This window comes from Uranotaenia lowii, chromosome 2 (genome assembly GCF_029784155.1).
Source record: "Uranotaenia lowii strain MFRU-FL chromosome 2, ASM2978415v1, whole genome shotgun sequence".
NCBI lineage: Eukaryota > Metazoa > Arthropoda > Insecta > Diptera > Culicidae > Uranotaenia > Uranotaenia lowii.
This window is the reverse complement of record NC_073692.1, coordinates 26,156,698-26,180,470: the sequence shown is the minus strand read 5'-3', so window position 1 is coordinate 26,180,470 and position 23,773 is coordinate 26,156,698. Positions and strand designations below refer to the sequence as shown.

At 35.7% G+C, this 23,773-nt stretch overlaps 1 protein-coding gene across 8 annotated transcripts in view; it reads right to left on the bottom strand.

The window, feature by feature from the left end:
- The window catches only part of LOC129740934 (dual specificity tyrosine-phosphorylation-regulated kinase 2), an 80,421-nt gene that overhangs the window by 20,472 nt on the left and 36,176 nt on the right, over nucleotides 1–23,773 (bottom strand). For 5 of the 8 annotated variants that reach the window (XM_055732578.1, XM_055732580.1, XM_055732579.1 and 2 more), the window contains exon 2: nucleotides 16,502–17,464. The exons of 1 other annotated variant lie outside the window; for it this stretch is intronic. The gene's annotated coding sequence lies outside the window, so the exon portion shown is untranslated. Of the gene's footprint in view, nucleotides 1–16,501; nucleotides 17,465–17,570; nucleotides 17,589–17,744; nucleotides 17,988–23,773 lie in introns of those variants that run through there. 2 more of the 8 variants (XM_055732583.1, XM_055732586.1) reach the window with 2 other exon arrangements.

The following is a 23,773-nucleotide window of genomic DNA, read 5'->3' as shown; positions in this document are numbered from 1 at the left end:
TTTAAACTTTTTCAAATTTGTCAATTCAATCTATTTTGTCAATTTTTTTTTGTCAATTTTCTGATTTTTAACAATTCTTGCAATTTTGTTAGTTTCGTTAATTTGTCAATATCGTCAATTTGGAAAATTTTGTAAATTTTGTCATTTGGTCACTCTTGTCATTAACTATAGTGCGAATCAATTTGAAATTTTGTTTTTGAGTCATTCTTGATTTTTTAACATTATCGAAGAATGCTCGATTGGCAACAACAACTACCGAACGATCGTACTGGACATATTTATCGAAGTTCTAGACGAATAATCAGTAGCATTTGTTTCGTTTGTTCTAATTTGCTTCTACGAACGAAATTCTCTCCTGTCGTTCGTGCTCAAGAAAAAGCTTCCTGAGAGTAGATAAGATGGTGTGCATCATCTGTGTTTCCCCTTCTCAGAGCAATCTATGCTCTCGAATATAGCGTTGGGTAAAGGATGGAACTTACAATCGCTATCGTAGCATACGATCTGAGCATCCAACAATCATTCAAATGATTGACTTATCTAATTTCAAGGTTGTGCCCCTAAATGCAATCCGTTTTATGAATTTTATGATATGGAGCTTAGGCTCTAATTTTTTAAAACGGTTTGGCTGAAAGCTGAACTGGGAGTCAAAAGTTGATGAAAGTTTAATCTTGACAGTTGTGTCGATTTTGTGAATTTTTTGTCATTATTGTCAATTGTCATATTCTTCATTTTGTCAATTTTGTCGAAGGCTAATGCGAGCACGCCCATCGCCTATCGTGTCATTTAAAATTTGACGTCATATTTCAGATCATCTTGATTAGTGATTGCTGGGTATTGCTAGCAAGTCAGATGGATATCTTTTTGGATTTTTATGACATTCATAGTAAATAGAGATATTTTTTACTGTTTTTTTATTCCCGTTCTTTTATAGATTGAAAAAAAGAAAAAAAAATCATTTTAATTGTTCAGCCCAGTTTTGCTAAAAAGCCGAGAACAAAGACATCGTCAGAACTCGCCAATCTGATTCGATAGGTACCTATGAAGGTAGTTTAGAAACTCATAATCAATGATCTCTCAAAACGACCGATAACTTTATACCTTTCTGTAAGAAAGGCAAAACATATAGAGAAATTTAAAAACATTAAAAAGTATCTGGACATCCTTTCTTCATTTACAATGTACACGTTTCCCACTTTTTCCCAGAATTTCCCGGTTTTGATACCGAATTCTGGGATTTTTTCTGGTTTTCCCGTCTGGTTTTGTTTCGTTTATAGTCGTTTTTCCATCTTTGTGGCATTCACGACTTCATATTGACGTTGCAGTTGGCGGACATTGAATCTGCATTCAGAATCTGAATTTGAAATATCATGCTTTCAATATTCATTCTGAATCTGAAATTTGGACTCTGAATTGAAATTTTCGAAGGAAAATTTATTAATTCGAGCTCTAATGTCTCCTAATTTCTAACATTTGATGGAGAAAAGCGCACATTGAGAACGAAAAATACGCAAAAACTTGCACGTTAATGCTTCTTGTAATGTTGCTGATTAAAAAAATTACAAAATAAACTTCAACTATCCGATATCAATAATAAATTATAATGTAAATAAAAATTTTCCAGGTCCAGACCTGTAATTTTCGGAGTAAGTCATCAATAACACCAGAAACTTTTTTCCATAATAATGCAGATATTTCCTGTTTAAATGAGGACGGTGATTTTTTTTATTTCATAAAAAAAAACCTAAGATTATTAATACGAAAAGTTCAAACTAGTCTTACTTCAGATTAAAAAAAATGTGAAAAATGATAAAAAAACAGGCTCTTGTGCTCGTTGAAAATGTTGGAAAATCAAATCAATGGCGATCGTCAAAAGTCGGTTCAACGACATTTGCATGAAGAATTTGTTCCCTTGAGCAAGATGAAAAAGTGCAACTCCAGGAAAACTTTTAAGAGATACGGCCGAATTAAAAATGATAGCTGATGACTGTAAACAGAAAAATAAATTTTCCGTTCCGACATGTTTAACTTCTCCCCAATCACCGACATCATTACAAACAAATAATTCAAAATGTAAGTCGTTCGTTTGTTGCACAGTTCAATGTGTTCTTTGCCTGATATTAGGGAACAAATTTCACCCAAAATGATTTTTACCGCTCGCTGCCGCCAATGGCCTGCACCTCGTTACACGGCAGACAATCCAAAAATTTTGTAATCGATATCAATTTATTTATGGATCTACAGTAAACCAATTTTCGACAACATGAAACCCTCGTCGTTCGTCGTTACGTTTTGGAAAACGGTCCCGCGGTTCGTCGATCGGTATGATGGGGGACCCAAAACCCGGCAAAGCAAGAGAGGAACCCGATTTTCTGCCAATCAAATTTAGTGTTCATAATTGAAGACCGGGCGCGCAATTGGGGACTACTTCGGCCTTACCGAAAAACGGTGGAACCCGGTTGGCTGGCTGCATGCAGCATTGGATCCGGGCGAAAGCACCCAACCAACCGACCGGCATGCACGCGATGTGGCTTTTTCCTTTCCTATTTGCAATAAAGGGGGAAAGGAAGCCACAGGGAGGGAGAGCCAAATTCAGCAGGAGATCTAAAGCCATCACAATTCGGCGTTTAACGTCTCCTGCATTGTGAAGATATCCGGTCTCTTCCTTATGATTTAGTGAAACCACCTTACAGAAGAAAGCCTCTTTCTTGAGAGTGACTGATATGTTGTGTATACAGCAACTGTTAGTATTCAATCGATTCTATCATACAGTGGTTCATCGTCTTCCTTGTTTAATATGTCGATTGATTCTACTTCCAATTGATATGCTGCTTGTATGTTTAGGTTCATTGCATTATTCGATTAGCAGTACACAACCTTCCGAAGGTTCTCAAATAAAGCCCACTTATGCCACGTGTACACCAAACTTAAAAAAAAAACTTTCAAATTTTAAAAGAAAGCCCTCCAGTTCATATCGGATCGGAAAGGTTGAAATCGATTTTTAACCTATTAATAGAGCGTAACACGCAGCATGATGATTCCGTTGGCGACAGACCGGCTCTCTGGAACTAGTTAGCATGGTTTTTTTTTTTCACCTCCGGAAGCAATAACAAACCACTACTGGCTGGAAGCAATGGAAGAACACGTTGACCCTTTTTTGGTAATTGAATTTACCCATTAGGCCTGGTATGGGAATAGCCAATTGGTATAAAACTTGTTCGAATATGAGCCATGGGTGGACAGATAACGTACAGTGTTTGCGTAGGCAAATTGGAAACTAATTGGAATGTTGATATAAGATGTGTTGTGACAAGAAAAAACTGATAGTTTACTTGGTGCAACATAAGTTAATTATATTGGTTATCATATTTTTTTACCATTGAAGTCTAAAAAAAATACTAAAAAAATCTTAATACTGTCAACATTGCCTAGATAAATGAAGCTCGTATAGCGTGCAACGTTTTGCTTGCACCCCCACTGTTCAACAATCGACAATCAAGCATCTTCGAGTGGGAGTATGGATGGCGTCAAGAGCTCGTGGCACTTGAAACGGGACCATACTATGCGTCATGATGCCTTTTGAAATCTAGCTTCCATCCAATCGAGAATGGCGCTAGATTTAAAACGCCCAGCCCGGGGATTAGGAAATAAATTGTGGGTCGCATAAAGGCGTTTGAAGTTTTACAATTGTTGATGTACCTTGGAGGTATTCGAAAATCAAACTCATTTCAGACTAAAACGCTATGTACGTCTGCCATGCGAAATATGGACCCAATCGAAAACTTGTAGGATTGTAAGAACTTTGTGGATAATATTGCAAGGTAAATCCTATCTGAAACTTGTATGGGACTATTTCGTGCTAATTTTATTCCACACTTTTATTCCAAGGGCTACGGTTCAAATGTCCAAGTAAACAGAATACCTCAGTATAAGTAAAGATTTTGGGTGTGGAGCCCAATACCAATACTGGCTATCTGGCTACTAAGACACTGGAAGCACTCCACTTTCTCAACCTGTTGTCCAGCTACCACGAAATTGGCAGGATTTTCTGTATTGATTTCCATCGACTTTGTCTTTCTGATATTGATTTTTAGACCTGCTGCCTTGGAGCTTTCGGTGGGGTCGTCGAGTTTGCTTTGCATATCCGGATGTCTTTCCGAGATAATCCACAGTTTGTTCTACAGTCAATCGATCCAGTTAAGATCTCATCCATTACGATGAGAAAAAATCGCAGTGATAAAATACATCCTTGACTCCCTCCAGCAGTTATCGGAATTGGATCCGGCAAGACACTGTCCTGCAGGACCTTGCACAAAAATGCCTCGTACTGTGCTTCAATGAGATGGACCAGTTTCTCTAAGACTCCTCGTCTTTTAATAGCAGCCTAGATGTTTTCATGGTTCAGTCGGTCAAATGCTTTTTCGAAATTAACGAACACCAACAGAAAAGAGTCCTGGAATTCGTTGATTTGTTCCAGTATCATTCGTAGTGTTGTGATGTGGTCCGCACTTGATCGTTCGGATCGGAATCCAGCTTGTTGCCGCCGAAGTGTAGCGTCAATCTTCTCCTGGATCCTATTTAGGATCATTTTGCAAAGTACTTTAAGGGTTGTTATACAAACGTTATGCCACTCCAGTTACCGCACTCTGTCAGGTCTCCTTTCTTCGGGACCTTTACGATGATACCCTGCATTCAGTCGGCTGGGAATGTTGCAGTATCCAAAATGTTAGCGAAAAGACGATGCAACATTTCTGCTGACAAGGCTGAGTCGGCTTTTAGCATTTCAACAGGGATGCAATCGATCCTAGGCGCTTTGTTGGATTTCATGTTTTTGATTGCCGCTTCTATTTCAGCCAGCGAGGGTGCTTCCGAATTGGTGACATTAATGCGACTTACTGATGGCGCTTCGAGCTGCGCCACAACTAGGAAAAGTTGTTCCAAATGCTCAGTCCAACGTTTGAGCTGATCTGTTCGATCTGTCAATCGCTGATCTGCCAGGTCTTTCAGTGGCATTCTACACACAACGAAAAAAATCTGTAAAATCACATCACATGTGATGTAAATAAAAAGAAGCATCATATATGACGGAATTTTCAGTGCCTGTTCTTGACAGTTCATAATTTTACATGACATTATCATGTTCAGTGTTTGTAATATTGATTAAACACAAATTCAATGTCGTCATCACATTCCATGACGTGTAATTTTAAGAAATTTCTTATTCAGTGTTGTTAAGAATTGTGTATGACCAAAAACATTTGTAAAATTACATCACATATGATGTAACGAAAAAGAAGCAACACATATGATGGAATTTTCAGAGCGAGTTGAATATTACACGTCTATGAATTTCAACAGACGTGTAAAATTTGGAAGACATGTAAATATTTAAGACGTGTAATATTTAATTCGCACTGAAAATTCCGTCATTTGTGATGCTTCTTTTTATTTACATCATATGTGATGGAAATTTACATCAAATAATCACATTCCGTGTCATGTAATATTCATGTCCTTCGAATTCAGTGCTATTATGAATTCAACTTTTTTCAATCTGTAAATTTACATCAACAAATCGCGTTCGACGTCATGTAATATCAAAGGTTTTTCAATTTCAGTGTTGTTAAGGATTCAGATTTTTTTGCTGTGTAGTATAAGTCCCATAATCAATTGTAAATATTGAAATCCCATCTAGACGCAGTGTTTAGATGTGACATTCCCCTAGCGATATTTCGAATCAGAACCCATGAATTTGAAGTTAAAGATGAAATTTTGACATGTGATTTTAGAAATCAAAGATCAGATTCTTAAATCAGTGATTCAGGGTAAAACTGTACCAAGTCTTCGGGCCAAACCCAAACTGTTAATTTGCCGAATATTCAGTTCATCAAATAGTTGCGCCTAGTTTTCGGCAAAATATATGCAAATTTTGAAAAAAAAAATTTCAATGGAAATTTGTTTGCAGTACCCATAAAAGTTTTCGACAAAACATTGTTGAATATTTCCTACAGTCTTGTAATACCGAAAAATGTGCATTTCATTTCAGTGACAAAAAATTACAGTTAATTGTTCATAATAACATTGTACCTCCCTGTTCTCTGAGTGGGGTAAAATTGATGAAAAATTAACTGTTCCGGTTAATCATGAAGTAATTAAATTTTGTGTAATGTTTGCTTGGAAACAACCTCGAGGATCGAAGTAAGCTGCGGTCGAGTGCGGTCGATTTTCTCTCACGGTCCTGATTTTTCGCGTTTCCAGTGGTTTTGCAAGATAAGTTTTTTCCTCGATTTATTGTGTGAATGTATCCACTTAAAGTGAAAAAACGTGGATTAAACGACACTTTTTTAGAAAATTGGTGGCTTTTGAAAGAAGTGCATAAATGAAAGTTATGGCATTTGGCAATTTTTTGTTTCTCATGCAGTGCGAGAAACGTGTTGATTGCTTGTTTTGCTGGGAAGGGAAAGGTTAATAGTGCTTAAAGGGAAATTTTCTTTGGGTTTAAGTGTTATGTTAGTGAAATAAACTAAACGGAATTCATTCATGATTCTTTTGAATGTGTTTATTTGATATATTAAAGAGCATGTCAAAGCTACAAAATCGGGGATAAAATCTGATTGCTTTGATGTGTTTTTTTTTTGCTGGTTTGGTTCCGTTTGGATAGAGTGGCTCATTTTGATAATGTGTGTAATAAAATGGGCCAAACAAATTTGTTCAGTATTGGAATTTACTTAAATGCAAATTGAGTGCCACCTATGGATTGCTAGAGGGTAAAATCAGAACCAAGCATACTCGAGTTGGAGTCATCAAGTTTATCCAAGCTAAGTATTTTAGTATTAAGATCTTTCAATATGGATCCTTTTGATAGTTTCTTCCTCACTAATTTAGCCATAAAAGCTTATAATTTTTAAAATGGTAGAAAACGACGAGTGGACTGTGGACTTTCACAATTATTTCGCAAAATCTTTTGGAAGAGTTGATTCCAAAAGATTTTGTAGTGGTACTAATTTTTTCTCAGATCTTCCAATATTTATTTTCAAGAGCGAGTAAAGGCACTATATCCAAGGTCGATGACCAGAGATGATGGTGCACAACAGTGTTTCGAAAATCACTCGGAAGAAACACTCATGATAGGTTTCTCGTTCGAAACATTCAATGCCGATTGCTGCTGCCTGTTGTTCCCTAGAGATTCGGCAGAGCGACAATGCGAAGTCAATGTAAAGAAGATTCCAAAGCGAGAGCGGATTCGCATCTAAGTCGATCTCTCAAGCTCACTACCTGATGTATCAGAATTGATTGAGACACTTACTGATACAAGATCCAATTCGAAAATCCACTCACTCACTCACTCAAACTCAATCAATGCGGCCTTGCATCGGTTCATACTGCCTGCGTACTTTCTGGCAAAGCGGCAGATACATAGTGCCTGCGTGTTTGAATGGCTATTTTGGTCCTCCCCAACAACAGCAACAACAAAGCAAGATGTAAAAGGCAGACAGAATTCGATCATCGATCAGTAAACGAGTGAGTGAGTGAGTGATTGAGCAAGAAAAGTTATTGACTGAAAGAAGAAACTGAAAACCAGGTAGCTCCTCACTCAGTTGAGAATTCCAACTGGAGAAGAAACGTCTCTCTTTCAATTTTTTTTCTTTGATTCTCGGAGCAGCGCTGTCGAACACAATCTTTGCCCCGCTGGGAGATAAACCAACCGACCATTTTGGTTTTGCTCGCTGTTGAAAACGTTTCAGTGTCTCTCATGAGAATTGAGTGATTTTCGGAACACTGGTGCACAATAATCCGAAACATGTAGTTTGATTAAACTTTCAGTAAAGTAATTTTAAAATTGCAATTTATCAATTGATTCATTCTATACTGCAATGTTTTGGATTTCTGTGCAGAAAAACCTCATTTCCACCCACAGAAGGACGAATTCACATGGGCCACCATAAAGGAGCACAGTAAATTTTAGCAACTGTGCTTCCAACGTGAAAACTTCAAACATTTTAAAATCATGGGAGCGTATGGTACTGTTGTCCACGTTTCTTCCTCCCTGTGTTCCAGTTGTCTCTGCGTCCAATACAGCACAGTGGGCCCGGCCGAGATAAGATGAGTAGTAAATGTACTTTTACTACTCACCGGGATTCTGACAAGATCTGCCTGTGTATGTATCATACGCATAAGCATAAGCATGTTTGCTTGGAAACAACCTCTTTATTAGGAAGACATATTTTAAAGCTTTCTGTAAAATCAACTTTAGCTAAGCTACTAATTTTAAGGATTTATGCAAAAACTAAGTTGAATAGTGGACAAATCAGGTTTAAAAAAATAGAGACATAAAAGTAAACATAAAATTTTCTGAAGCTGTGGAAGCTAAGTTATAAAATGAAAATTACTGTTAAACATAATATGTTTTTGTTTTCGAATCTGTAAACAACGGAGCTATTATTTAGACTTCAGCAGGGAACAGCATTTTTCTGCCGTTCTGAATTCGAATTATTTGTCAGATTCAGTTTCAACCCTTTAGTTTTGGCGATATTGGATTTTAAAATTTTAAATTACTGTGTTTTGTGAGTGAAATCAATTATTGATAACAACTGAACTGACAAACAAAAACTGATATTGAATCTAATCCATTTGATAAAATTTAAGATTTTGCCTATAATGATCAAATTAACGGTATAAATGAAATGTGTTAAAAGAACGATTCAGTTCAAAATAAGACACAGCGAAACAATTAAAAAAAATATTTTTTTTTAAAGTTTTTTCTTCTCAAATGGTCACGGATAGCAATCAAAACTTCCATTGAACCCTCACATGTAAAGCATCTGCTGATAGGGGGCCGTTCAGATACCACGTGGACAGAAAAATGAGATTTTTGACCCCCTCCTCCCCCACCGTGGACAAGCGTGGACATTTGGAAAACCCCTACCCCCCTCCCCAGATGTCCACGTGGACAAATTTGAAATAGTTTTTTTTTTTAAATTCCTACCCAAGGTTATTCAAATACCTACCTAAATATAATTTGACAGTTAGAAAATACCATTTTTTGCCTTTTTTTTATTGAAATGACTGATTTTGAAAAAAAAAAAAAAAAACGAATAAAAATTTCCTGATATAAAATAATTTTAAAAATTTTAAATTTCTAAATTTTCATATTTATCACTTGATTTCAAGTGGCTACTATTTGTTTAAACTTAAACTGGAAAGCTTTGCAATTTCAAGATTTTGATTTAAACATCTTAATATTTATTCACTTTTAGAAAATATTTTGAAAGTAAGTTTGTCCACGTGGACATGACCCAAACCCCTACCCCCCTCTTCGTGGACAAGCGTGGACATTTCCATACTCCCCCCCTCCCCCTGAACAACCCCTAGGTTTATTCTTGACAATTTCAAACATTGCTTAATCGGCTCAATAGTAACAAGTATTTCAAAAGAGATTGTTTTTTTTTTTACTTTTTTTATGGTTTCAGCTAAACATTTACGGTTTATGGTTTCAGCAAAACATCTTAGGTGTATCCGTGTATCTTTCACTGAAGATCGTACAGAAGAATGCTGACGAATATCGTTTTATACTTTGATTATCGTTTATTCCATTTTTTTCAGGCTTGCCCATAAATCCAATAAAGATTGGAGATAAGTCAATTCTCCTCGGGAAGTCCAGATATGGTTTAAAACTTCCCGAATTTTTCTCAGGTTTATTCAGGTTAAATCAAGTAAAAAACTCGAATTTCTCTTTAAAATTTTTTAGATTTTGTGTTCTATAACGATTTTTAAAAAACTTTAAAATGAACATAAATTTTGCCCTTTTTTAATTTTTTTTAAATTAAATCTTTTATTATCTTTCAAAATCTTCCTAAACGCCTGACCGTGTTTTGTCCCATATTTCACAGGAACACAATCTCGTTGGTGTCTCTAAAACTATATTTTCTACACAATTAAACAATTGTGTAAAAATATAGTTTTAGAGACACGAAAGCCACAACCGTGGTAAAATGTCTATAATAACATTGAAAAAACAATCTTTTTGATGATAAAGCGACAAGTCATCTGATGTCCTTTCAGTTATTGGTGACATTTTCAAAATCAGCAAGACCTCTACTAGAAAAAAGATCTTGTAAGACATTTTCTGATAATATCATCTGGTTGATAATAATCGACTCAAAACCATGAAGGGCATTAATATGGAAGAAATAGAAGGGAATTGAAATAATCGCTTTTGTTTTTTTATTAAAAACTCAATAGAATATTCGGCCGAATATGTTTGGCTGAATAGTTGAAAAGCTATTCAGCCATTCGGCCGTCCGCCGAATACCACTTTTCGGTATATCTCTATTTAAAATGAATCGTAGTGAAGTTTTCTAGAAATTTAGAAGCACTATTTTGAACATAAAAAAGTGAATTTTGAAGCTCAACTTCAAAATGGGCTGCTTTATAGAATCTAGTTAGGAAAACAGGAGTTAAATAGGAAACTATCTCCTATCAAACAGTGCATTTGATAGGAGATATTTACCTATTTACCATCGCCAATTTTCAGAGATGTTAAATTTGCTGAAATGAAGCACCGTGCCGTGCGTTGAATTGTACATTCATTTTTAACCTATTAAAGCTTAGTGCATTTAGAAATGGGACAGTTACGAATGCGTGTATCTCAAAAACTATTCGTTTGATCTAAATACTTTCTATGAAGGAAATAAAGGTAATCTTATAATAATTCATGAAAAAAATTTTAAAAAAATATTTATCAGTTTTTATGTGCAAAATGTCTACTTTATTTATGGTATCTCCCATCGGCCGGCGCAAACTTTTTTCAGTCATGATATTAATCCAGTTTTTCAGACTTCGTCTAATCTGATTTTTAAGTGGCTGCATCCTCCTCTTTCAATTTCTGCTAGATTTTGGTCTAATACTTCTCTTTTTGAAGAAACTAAGAGCGATTTAATGGATACAACTGTTTCAAAATTAACAAATCTCAATTATTTTTGAGCCATGTGTTCAAATGGAATTTCTGCTGGGAAAATCTATCAATAAGGATTTAAAACCATCATGAGATTGAACTTATACAACAACAAATACTATACAAACATTAATCTGCTAGGGACCTTGCCACAGGCTGACACGTTATAGGATTCAAACGGTGGAATTTATTTGAAATAGGGGTTTTCATAAGTTTTATCGTCCATCAGAAATCATCTGTCTCATAGACTCGGTACCGGCTATACAGCTTACGAGCTCTGAATGTCCGATAACTAATAAATGAGATATCAGCAAAAGAAAGTCTCCCATTTCTAAAAGAACTAAGCTTTACAAGCCTCTTTTTACATTTTCAAGTTTGCAACAGAGAGTTCTTGGAAGTTTTTTTTTAAATTTAGACGCAATTGATTTCAAGAGAGATTCAAGTGATTATTTTTTTAAATTTCAAAATCTATGATTTTCTTCCAGCACATTTTTGGAACTTTTCTAACTTGGAAATTTTAATAATAATTCTGAATTTTGAACTTTTGGTAGAATCTCTGAAACCAAAACTGATTTTTGGTTTCCTTTTGTATTTTATCCGGTTTTGGGTCTGAATTACCGGTTTTGCCAGTGCGATTTTCAATTTCCGGTTTTTTTTCGGTTCTGTGGGCACCCTGCGATAAACCAGAGTGGCCAGCGAGTTTCCATTTTCAAATTCCCGGGTTTTTCCCGGTTTTCCCGAATGAAATTTTATGGTTTTCCTCGTTTCAAAACGCGCGAATAAATATGTCCATTTGACAAAAACTGAAGATATGTCTATGTAAGTTGAATGTCAAACGGTGAGAGGACTTAATTCTTTTTAGTTCAATCATGAAACTCAAAAGTTATTCGAATTATGGTGATCGTAATACGATAAGAAAAAAATCTAGTTATCCGAACCTTAACCGAAAATTGTTACTTTCTTTTCAGTCTTTTATACCATCTTAGTTTTTTATAAGAGAAACTGCTATATTTTTATAATTCGCATGGATAAATCATAGTTTTGATATGATGCCATATGATACTTTTTAAATTTCAAGTTGAAATTTTAAATTTTCCTATTGAAATCTACTGACTGACATTCTGATATTTTTTTCTTCTAAAGCTCTTAAAACAGATTCAGATGAAACTTATTCATGATAAGCAATCTGATATTTTATTTCGGTTTTCATATTGAATACTGAATCAATTGGATACCTTTAACCTTTTTATTAGAATGCGCTGAGTTCTAGATTACATGTCCTATCTCAAAAATGCATGTTTTTATTCGATTTTTATGTCATGTAAACAAGAATCAAACAAAAACTTGTTCTCTAGGTTCATCTTCTGTCTTCTGTGCATTTATCAATTAACCGAATAAAATGGTGGCATCTTCTTTTCTGGCATTTTTCCCGCATGGGACAATGCCCAGTTTTCAAAAGTTAAAATGTAGCAAAATATTAAAAGAAAATATTTTCGCAACCAAATTAGATAAGTTCTTCGAGGGCATGTCGTTTGTCAGAAATTTGATTTTGATTTTTGAACTTACGTTTTTGACAGTTTTTCGTGTTTTAGTACATAAAACGCAAACAAAATATTTGATTTTTTTTTTAGATTTTTTTTTATGTTTTATTAATCAAATGAAAATTTGAAGTATGGTTGATTATTTTTGATTTTTGAGGTTATGTAAACTAAATTGAATACAGCTGAAAATAAGTAAAGCCACGTCAAAAAAATTTTCATTGTTAAATCTATTAAAAAACTACCATTGATCATTAGATTTTTGTAAAAATAACTTTTCAGTAAATTTTACGATCGAGGTAAGACTTGATGGCTAAATAACTGAATTCAAATCTCTCGCTTAACGTTCTATTAAAATTATTTTTTTTCATCAAATAATTCGATATTTTAGTCGGATTCTTAGCTTAGCTTAGCTTAGCTTAATCGACTACTCACATCCACCTTAAGTCATTGAACCCGAAATGCCACTTCAAACTATTACTGAAACTGATTTGATATTTTTGTGTTCGACTTTATTCCGTCATCATTAATACTTAAACATTTCGGATTCCATAACCGCAGGCGTGGCTAAGTAGAACGAATTCCACATCGCCAATGGTTGCTACTCCGTGATTGACCGAGGCCATCAATTTTGTCCAGAGGTCAAAAGAATCGTGTCTGGGATTGACAGCATATTCTCAATGAACAAAACTGATGCTCTCTCTTTATACATCAATAACGGCGCCGGCCACGTCCTAGTAGTCAATAGATAGAGAGGAAAATAAGAGAAAAGGATGAAAGAAAACAAAGTTATGCTTTAGGACCGAGGTCACCTCTGCATCCTAGCAAAACAATTTTGGTGCGGATGTGGGGAAAAGGGATATGATCAGGAAACACTTTTGGCAAGTGTAAAGATCTTGTTTTCGAAACCTATTCCCCTATGCTTCTAGTGTTTACTATAAGGATCTAAATTTTTGAAAAATCCAAAAATAATGTGATTGGCACTGATAGCACTACCAATAAGAAATAATGCAATGATATTTGTTTTAAAAATAAAAAGGTGCTTGATTTTTCCATGAGTAATTAAATTCGCTGTTTTTCAAGTTCGTTGACGTGTAACTAACATATGCCTCATTTAGAATAAAACAATTGTAAGATTTATAACGAGGCTGAAGGCCATATATCCAGAAAACTCCATGCCGAGTTTTTGGAGAAAAGGTAGCGTAACTTGAAAATCACCCTGACAGGTAATGAAGTCGCACGAGATTTCTTCTCTTAATCTCCAGAGCTCTCTACTGAAACGTCTGTACTTCTGAAGAGGTAATATTCAAATTTATCAGAGGTTTAAATTTACATGCTTTTTGCATCTGATTCTTTTACTTTACGTAAGAAAAGTAATAACCTTTCGATATTTTGAAACTTGGTTTGATTGTATCAAATTCAATACTTTTTGACAAAATTTTGTTCATAAAATTGTATAGCTTCTTCAAGCACAGTAGCCAAAAATAGTGCGACATTCAATGGAAAATGGTATTTAGATTCTTCTTATTTTTTTCTTCTCTACCGAACTTGTTTGCTCTTTTTTAGACATCTTAACTTCGGAAAAATAATCAAAGTTAAGTAATTTCATTTTATTTACTTTCTTAATACTGTACGAACATTATAAAAAGTCTTAAGATTTGGGTTTGAATTCTCTGATTTTATGAACATTTTTTTAAAAGCCTATATTATTTATTCATGTAATGAAAAAAGAATAATATTTTATTTGTTGGTTTTCAAGGGAATATCAACTTTCAGTTATTTCTGGAACTTGTTAGGTTTTCTTTTTTGAAAAATATTACTATTTAAAGATGTTGTTTTCAACTTCCTCAACTTAATCGACACCTGGAATTGACTTTGCAATCCAAAAATCTGGAAGTTCAAGTAAAAATTATAGTAAATTTTAGTAGATTTTTAGTTTCCTTGCCTATTCAAGTGGATATTAATGAAAAGTTAATATACTTAATTATACAGTGTGACTTTTGATAACGATTTTACCGAGCAATGTTTGACAGCGTGTTTTACTCATCCTAAAACGATTTACAGTAAACATTTTAATAATATTAGAAATTTTGGAAACTAATATCATTTCAAACAAATAATACTTATAAAAAAAAAATTAAAAGCACTACGTTCAAGGGCAAAAAGAAATATTTTTCAAATGATCAAATTTTTTCAGAAAATAATCTCGAATCCAACAAATTTTGAACATGAAAGCATACGTAAACTTACCGAAAATTAACAATACGTCCATTGTAAACTAAGAAAAATGATAATAAAGAAACAACACTTATCTTAATGAGTCCTCCAAAGGTTACCGTCGTTCACTTAGGAAGATGATCCTGACCAGTCCGGAAGGCCAATCGCTAGTCCTTTTGACTCAATTCAGCACAAATCTCAATTCTTCAATTCACTTTCGGGAGTAAAATTTTGCAGCCAAAAAAAAACACCCGTCATAAACGGTCACAGCCTACCAAGTCCCAATTCGATATTTTAGTCGGATTCTTCAGAATAACTCCCCTAGTATAGATTTCTGCTAATTTTTCTAAGTTTCGTTTTAGTATAACGTGTTTTTCTGAAGAAAAAAATTAGCTCCTGATGCCGATTCGAGCTTCGTCAATTCTGGAGTACTGTAAAATTCCAGTTATAAGACAGATGATAAGCTCAAATCTTAGTTTTTGAGATGTGGATTCAATAGACTGTCTGATTTCAACATATGAATTCACAACACAATTCAAATTTTTTAATTCCTTTCACTTATTTCTTCATTCAGCTTTTCAAGTTATATTTTTTCCAGATATTCGCAAGTGCACAATGGTAAAAATCTTCAATTAATTAACGCTATAAAAGTTAACTTCCAAGACTTAACGTATTAAAACTTTACAGTTGTGAAACGTTTATTTAATTTAAAAACATTTTTATATTCACTGCAATGCACAATATGCTTGAGCTAAGAAATAAGCTAAGTTTGTTGTCGAGACATCTCAATTTTTCAAATATTCTCGACTTTTCCCGGCATTTTACTAATTAATATAAAATCCCAGCATTTTCATGCTCCTCCCAAATGGTTAACAATCTTGGAATAAACGACTATAGATTGTAAACTTTCTAAGAGAAAGTTCAGTCATGATGATATGAATGTATTTTAGTATTTAATAATCCTTAAAAAAATTTCCCGGTTTGGATTTGAAATTCCCGGTTTTTCCCGGCTTTTTCCCGGTTTTCCCGGTCTCATTTCAAATTCCCGGTTTTTTCCCGGTTTTCCCGGTTCGCTGGCCACCCTGGATAAACTAATGAACGTTCAATGGAGCCAGCGGCCTTGGCTTAGAGGTTAGAGCGTAAGTTTTCTATGCCAGAGGTCATGAGATCAAATTTTGGTCATGGCATGAGGTCATGAGGTTTAGCGTTGAAGATATGCTAGCTGCTACTTCTGGAAGTTTGGCACTTTTGGTCACTTAGAATACTATCTGGAATTCTGTCAATCTTGCGGAAGTAGTTGAAAGTGTTCTAAGCAATCACATGTTTTGTACACCAGTTGATTTTTGGCTAGACAGCAACGTCAATTTGTGTTACCAACAAATTGTATGTACGTACTCCGTCGTCTCAAGGCTGTTACCAAACCGATTTGAAAGCGTAGGTTTTTTTTCTCTCTGTCTTCTCTAAATTGATGGACACGAAAAAAAACCGAGTCCAAATAGAAAAGCACATATTTTCTTGGCGGCAGCAGCAGCAGCAGCAGCAATTGACGCTCTGGCTGGCTTACTGGCTGCTGCATGAGTAAGTTAAGAAAAGGTATGAAAAAAAGTCCGCATTGATGGACCCAGTCGGTCGCGCACGAGGCAGAAAACCATATCAGAAATAAAAATAAAGCAAATATATGTTAGGTAGGTATATAAATATGAAAAAGAGTGCACGCCTATGAAACCCCCGGGTAGAGGGCTAGTAGTAGCTTATTAATTTTGATACCATTAAAAGTGTATGCTGAATTACTCACTTTAGTTTCGATTTCTTTTGGGGACCGAGAGTTTCTCCGCTGCAACTTCGTCTACGATGGCTGCTGATGATGATGATGACGATGTATGTCAACCTTCCCTAGTCGTTGTTTTTCAGGGGGAAATTGGTACTGCCGATAAGCTCCCGAAAGTTTGTTGCACCTATTACGGTGGCCGATATTGGAAATTGTGAATTGTTGTTAATCCGTTCGTTTTTCTACGTTCACTTTGGACAAAGTAACTAATATATCCACTTCAGGTATCCGCCGTCCTTTCTGTCGATTGTCGCCTGTTCGGTTGTTCTGGATATCAGCAGTGGGGTTTCTTCGGTATAGTTTTCCATACTCTGCTTCTCCCTTCGATATCCATTTTCCGATTTTCTTTCAGCAAGCAGTAGTATTAGTAATAGCACCGATTTAGTCTATATTTTCTCGGAATTTTGACGGGTCTACTCTCTAAGGAAGGCGCCGCACAACACAAATTGAATGAACTCGCAGAAAACAAATAACCAGACCAAAGGAAAACGAGTAAAGTAGGATTTTTTTTCACTTTTGCACCGTCTTGCGCCACCAGTATTTTAGTCGCCTGTCGGAGTAATGCACCACCTAGCACACTCGTCCTAATGTCCTAATTAAAAGGCGACAGGAATTTTCACCAGTCCTCCTCCACAGTCTCGTGGCGGTCGGGATTTCAAAACAAAGACACTTTCCTGCAGCCATTTCCGCCAACACTAGAGGACCGTTGCATCGTCATCTTTCTATTTTCTTTCCTTTTTCGGCTGTTGTCGTTGATATAATAGCAATTAGCACTTTGAACCCCGCACACATAACACTGAGATATCATCCAATGCAGCCCCCTTTTTTCCCTTCCTTGTCTCGGCTCCTCCGGCTGTTCGGCTCAAATCTTCAATAAAGCAGCTCTCTCCACACCTCTTTCGCTACATCATAACGGGGGCACAATTTTTCCTGCAAGTGAGAAAATCGAAATTTTGCCAATCAGCTTCACTTTTCTTTCGGATTCAGTGAATAAATAGGCGAGCCGTTCATCTTTTCGGTTCGGTACATCACACACCACACATAATAACTGTAGCTCGCGGACTCGATAGGCGATGTTATGCTCATAGGCCTCAGCGAAAACCATCATTCCGAGATAGATTGAATGGATGAGCCACACCACACGTAAATACTGAATGCCAACCACCCCTGCCTGCCCAGCTTACAGTAGAGTAGGTACCATATACCATACCATCCATCTATCTTTCTGTCCAGCAACAAACAACAACATAAACACAACAACAACAACAACAGCGTAGAAAGAGAGCCATCAATCCACTGGGCCGCGATCCATCATCATCGCCGTCGTCGTCGTCGTTGTCCCTCTAGCAGCTTTCAGTCTACCCAGTCCCCGGTAGTGGTGGAGCCATCGAAGTTTTCTTTTGCTGGAGAGTGCTGTGTTGCATGTTGCTGCTATGAAAACTTACTGAAGTGGCTGCTGACTCGCTGACTGGTGGCTGATTGCGGCTGCCAGCCAAAGCTGAATGTGTACGACCAATTTATGATAGCATAGCATGGCATTAGGTTTTACTTAGTAGCAGTAGAGCACACTAACACTAGCAGCAGCAGCAACTAACTCTAACAGCGGCCGACCAGCCCAGAAGCTAGTCACGTTTGTTTTTCTGTTTACCAGGCTAGGGTTACCACAGAAACTGGTATTTTAAAGCATCGATTTTCTATACAACTTCCAAGGGAAATGAGTGAAAAATAAGGACATTCTACGCCCTGTTTTACAGTAAGTTTGAAGTAACTTTTCCATAAACTTAACATAAACTTCTGTGATAGTGCAGTCTGTTGTAAGTTTGATATGAAATCGTCTTCAAATCAGCCGATATTGTGGTGTGAGTGAAACACAAATAATAAGCAGCTCACCATTGAGTGACGTACAAATTGGGCGCTCTTTTATTAATCAACGAATAATAGTGCCGGCCACGTCCACATGATTATTAAACATACATTATTGGACAAAACGTGTGCAACTCATTTCAGAGTTGTCAAAATACCCAAGCAACCAAAAGTCTCGTTAAAAAGGTCAAACACAGCTTAATCAACATAATCAATGTGCTGAAGTTCGTTTTCAGCCCAAAATTTAAGTTCTCATTGAAACTTTGATGTTCCATTGCAGATTTGAACGACCTTCTGTTCAGCTCACAAGTAATCGTTTAATCAGCAAAAAAAATCTCCTCTCCTCTCTTACTTTGATCACCACCAGCCAATGTGATGCTTTCGGTTTCTCGGCATTCATCTTTATTGCTCCCATCACCTCAATTCATCTGACTTAATGCTTTGTTTTTGACTTTGTTCGATACATGCCGGCACGCACGCCATTTCTGCTACACATTTGATTGATTTGCTTAATCACACAATCAAACAACCTGATGAAAAAAATTAGCCCGGATACCAGATTTGAACCGCGACCCTTCGAGATGACCTAGCGAGCAGTTAAAATTCGAGGTGGTAAAAAGCTTTTCTAGAATACCCACTGCTGGCCGCTACTGGCAGCCAGCGGCCAGCAGCGAAGACGCATGTTAATTTTTACTCAGAAACATTACGAAACGGCATATAAATCAAACTTCCGTTAAAATAATATCGATTTAAAAAATTGGAAATCCATGTTTATTACTTTTAACATTAATTTATACAAATTTTTGAGAACATCTAGATATTTAATTCATGAATTGCTTCAACTGACCTTCAATGTGTGATAAATTCGTGGTAAGTAAATACAGTTGAACGAAATTTTTAAAGTGAACAAATATACTCTTTTTAAAAACAACCCATTGCGAGTTAGTTTTTAGTTGCTTTGAGTTGAAATTTCAATATAAATTATACATTTAAAAAATTTGATTATATGCCCTTTTGTGATGTTTGTTCACATTTCATATTCATGAAATGGCGGGCATGTCACAAAAAAGGCTATTTGAGGAACTTCTTGGAACATCAAGTCCGTGGAAGGCTATTTGAGGCCCTATTTGTAACTTTTATACTGAATGGATGCGATTGACATGTCACAAAAAAAGCTATTTGAGGAACTTCTTTGAACTTCAAGTCCGTGGCAGGCTATTTGAGGAACTTTTTGGAACTTAAAGTCCATAGAAGGCTATTTGAGGCCCTATTTGTAACTTTTATACTGAATGGATGCGATTGACATGTCACAAAAAAGGCTATTTGAGGAACTTTTTGGAACATCAAGTCTATGGAAGGCTATTTGAGACCCGATTTGTAACTTTTATGCTGAATGAATGCGATTGATATGTCACAAAAAAGGCTATTTGAGGAACTTCTTTGAACTTCAAGTCCGTGGCAGGCTATTTGAGGAACTTTTTGTAACTATCATGCTCGCATTGGAAAAAATTCGACACCAATTCCCTTTGGGACCTTTGTTCAGCGAAATTCGAACTTTGGAGGTACGCGTTTGAGGAGATATCAGACTTTCGGTTGCTTGGGTACAAATGAATAAGAGTCAGCTAGAACCAGTAACAGTTCAGTTTGCTAAACAAACTTGTTTTGAATTATGGAAATTGGAAAATCCTTCACACGCACACCTACAAGATCACATTAAAAAATCAGATTACATTTGGTTGGATGTAAAAAAGGCAGATTCAAAGCTTCTCCTTTTGGGATGGTTATTAATTGATATCGCATAAATTGAGAATATTGTTTACAGCATGATAACATCGATAGCGATAGTGAAGATGACTTATGAATGACACAAAGAAAAGATGTCCGATTATAGTTATTTTTTAAATGAGACACTTTCTTTTTCTAATAACACATTTACTAGTTATCGGACATTCAAAACTTTTACAGCATTTCGCTGCCTGTAAAAAGTAATATCAGACCTATTATTTAAATTTAAAATTAACGCGTTTTTTAGAAATTTACGATGTAAGAGAAAAAAGAAAAAATCATTTTGCACAGTTTCCTTCAAAATCCGTCAAATTGACAGCTGACAAAACCGTTGATTATTCGAAGAATTGCTGTGTGTGAGTGGTGGAAAAGTATGCAAACACTGTCAAAAATGTCCACAAAGTTCAAATCAAAAATTGAAGTGAAGCACATGATCGGCAACTACGAATAAGAGTCATTGGAAAAGTCAAGTTTCATACCAGCATTTTGAGTTTTGAATAAGCGAAAAACTAAGTGTAGATCGCAGGCAAAAAAAATAATTCTCCGAAAAGCTGAAAAAGTTGCCTAGTTATAAGTCATCCAAAACTAACCTCAAAAAACAATTTTTTGCTAGTTCCAGAGCTCGTAAGCTGTATAGCCGGTACCGAGGTAATGAGACAGATGATTTCTGGTGGACGACAAAACTTATGGAAAACCCTATTTCAAACAAATTCAAGCGTTTGAATCCCATAGCATGTCTGCTCGTGGCAAGGTCCCCAGCATATTGAAGTTTGTATTCGCTGGTTGTTTTGTAAAAAATATAATGATTTGCCAAGATTCTGCTCGTGTGGAAAAAAAAACAACAATTTTCAAAAAGAAAACTTTGGTTTTTTTCTGTTTTTAAAAGCCCTTGCCAGCAGGCATTCCATTAAAAACGTTTTTAGGAGGCTTTAAAATAATAAAGTTTTGTTAATTTCGAAATAGCTGTATCAACTGAATTGCCCTCAGTTTTTTATAAAGAGAAGTATTGGACCGAAAAGTAGCAGAAATTGATGGAAGAGGATGCAGCTACCTAAAATACAGATAAGACGAAGTATAAGTTGGAAAAACTGATCAATATCATGACTGAAAAAAGTGTGCGCCGGCCGATGGGAGATACCAAGAATAAACTAGATTTTTTTTCTTACAAAAGACAATAAATAATTTTTTTTATTTATTTTCATAAGGTAAACTTCATTTCCTGTATAGAAAGTATGTTGATCAAACGAATGGTTTTTTAGATACACGTATTCCTAACTGTCCCATTTCTAAATGAACTAAGCTTTAAAAGCGATAATTGTCAGCACTCTCCTGAACGATCCACAGTGAAAGATACACGATTACACCTAAAGTGTTCCCATAAGTTTCTGCTGACTGTGTAGCTTTTTTAACATTACTTTTGGATATTTTATAAATTATCCATAATCATTTGACAAGTCTATTATTGTATAAATTTTTAAAATAAATATTTGGCCTATTCGGCCGAATACTTAACTCAACTATTCGGTAAACCGAATATACGACTTAATGATTTTTGGGCAGCATTTAGCGCCGAATATTCGGTACATCTCTAGTTTATACCAATCTGCTTATGTAGATGATCGAATGTAACGGAATCATCATACTAGACATCGCAGTAAAATATTCGAAATAGAAAATTCCATCTTTTAAGTTTTTTTACGTTTTAGTTAGATCAAGAGAGAAGCAGCTATAAAAAGGGCAAACTTTGAAGTGGTAAACTGCATAGCTTATTGAGCGTTGGTAAAACCAAATGAAGTCAGTAATCGATCATGACAAATGAAAACTGGGCAACAAATACACGGGATTTTTTTTAAAGAGCCAAACCCTTGTTTTTGTATTTACAATTCATTAACTTGTATAGTTGAAGAAAAAAGAATAAAGAAAAAGGGAAGACGAATTGATACATGAAGATCTATAGATTTAAAGTAAAGGTATAATTCGAGCTTGTAATCTAGGTCAACCGCAACCAACACATCCCTCACTGGAACGTTAGGTGATTACTCTCGGGCTCGAAGGGAGTCTATTAACCCTTCATTTCATGATTTTTTATTTTTCCTTGAAAACCATTTTTTACAGTTGGAAATGATGAGCACTTTTTCCATATATTAATTGTTGCCTTTATGAAACGAAGGGTTAAGTTCGCTCTAGCGATAAGGTGGTCCTCACAAGACCAAAAGAGATGCTCGACATCATGGTAACCCTGGCCAAAACCATACAAACTGCTACAAGCGAGATTTACACGAAAGAGTAACGCGTCTAAGGAACAATGATTGGACATGAGACGGGAGAATGTTTGAAAAAAATCCCGACTTGGGTCCAATCTATTGAACCAGGGTTTAAGGCTTACCTTTGGGATAATCGAGTTGGAGGCACCGACCCAACTCATCTTCGTTCCATTTGCGCTGCCAGTTGACAATCTCCGGACCAAAAAGTAGAATTCGTTGTACGCGATTTGACGCTGATAAGTGTCGCCTTGAACCGCACCCACCTTTGCAAGAGAGTCTGCCCTCTCATTGCCCGGTATCGAGCAATGTGAGGGGACCCAAACAAATGTGATTTCAGAACAGCGTCTAGATAAAGCACTCAACGTTACCCGTATCTTCTCAAGAAAGTACGGTGAGTGCTTCCCGGGCCTTATTGAACGAATAGCCTCAACAGAGCTAAGACTATCCGTTACAAGGATTTTTTATGTAAACTCAGATTTCGTTGCATCCTATCGATTCTATGTGTGTTTTGTAGCGACTAACTAAAATTAAATAACTGCCGCATGAATTTCACGTAAATTTGAAGTGGAGGACTTCAAGTCCATCTGGATCAGCTTTTTTTATAAACGTATGCTTGTAAAAATTCTTACAAGAAAATTTTTAACAGTGCGAAATTCAGAGTATTGAATTAAGCTAAAAAAGGGAAAAAATGACACATCTGGTCCATGTGCAGTAGGGGGTAATGAGCAAAAAAAAACTTAAGAAAAGGAGAATGTGCAATTTGATTTTCGATGTACACAGGCAAGCAATATATGCCTAGAAAAGTCTTGGCGAAGAAAGAAAAAATAAATATGGAGCCAACAAAATCTATAGCTGGAGAAGTACTTTTTAAAACAAGCCAACACCCAAATTCTTTCGAACGGATTTAATAAAAGAGCCCTTAGAGCCAAGGGGGTACGCGCACCGGTCGAGAAAACGCACTCCAAAGTTTATGTTTTGGTCATTTTCCATATATTTTTTGCAAAGTTGTAGATTTCGTTCGGTCATAAAGATAAAATTTCAAAAATTTACACCAGATGAAGATTGAGATAAGAAGAATGGCTTGGCATTTTTAAATCCAAATTGTTAATTTTTGCACTTATACCTTTTGACTCAATTGCCTCAAATGTCATATGAATTCGTTTTGTGTTACTTGAATTGATTAAAAATTCGATTTTGTCTCAAAAAAATGAAAAAAGGAAATGAAATTACTAACACAAAAGGTATAAAACCAAACTTTTTAAATAATTTCCACTGTAGTTTTCCAACTCGATAAGTGCAACCCTATCGATTTTCCGATTGTGGACAC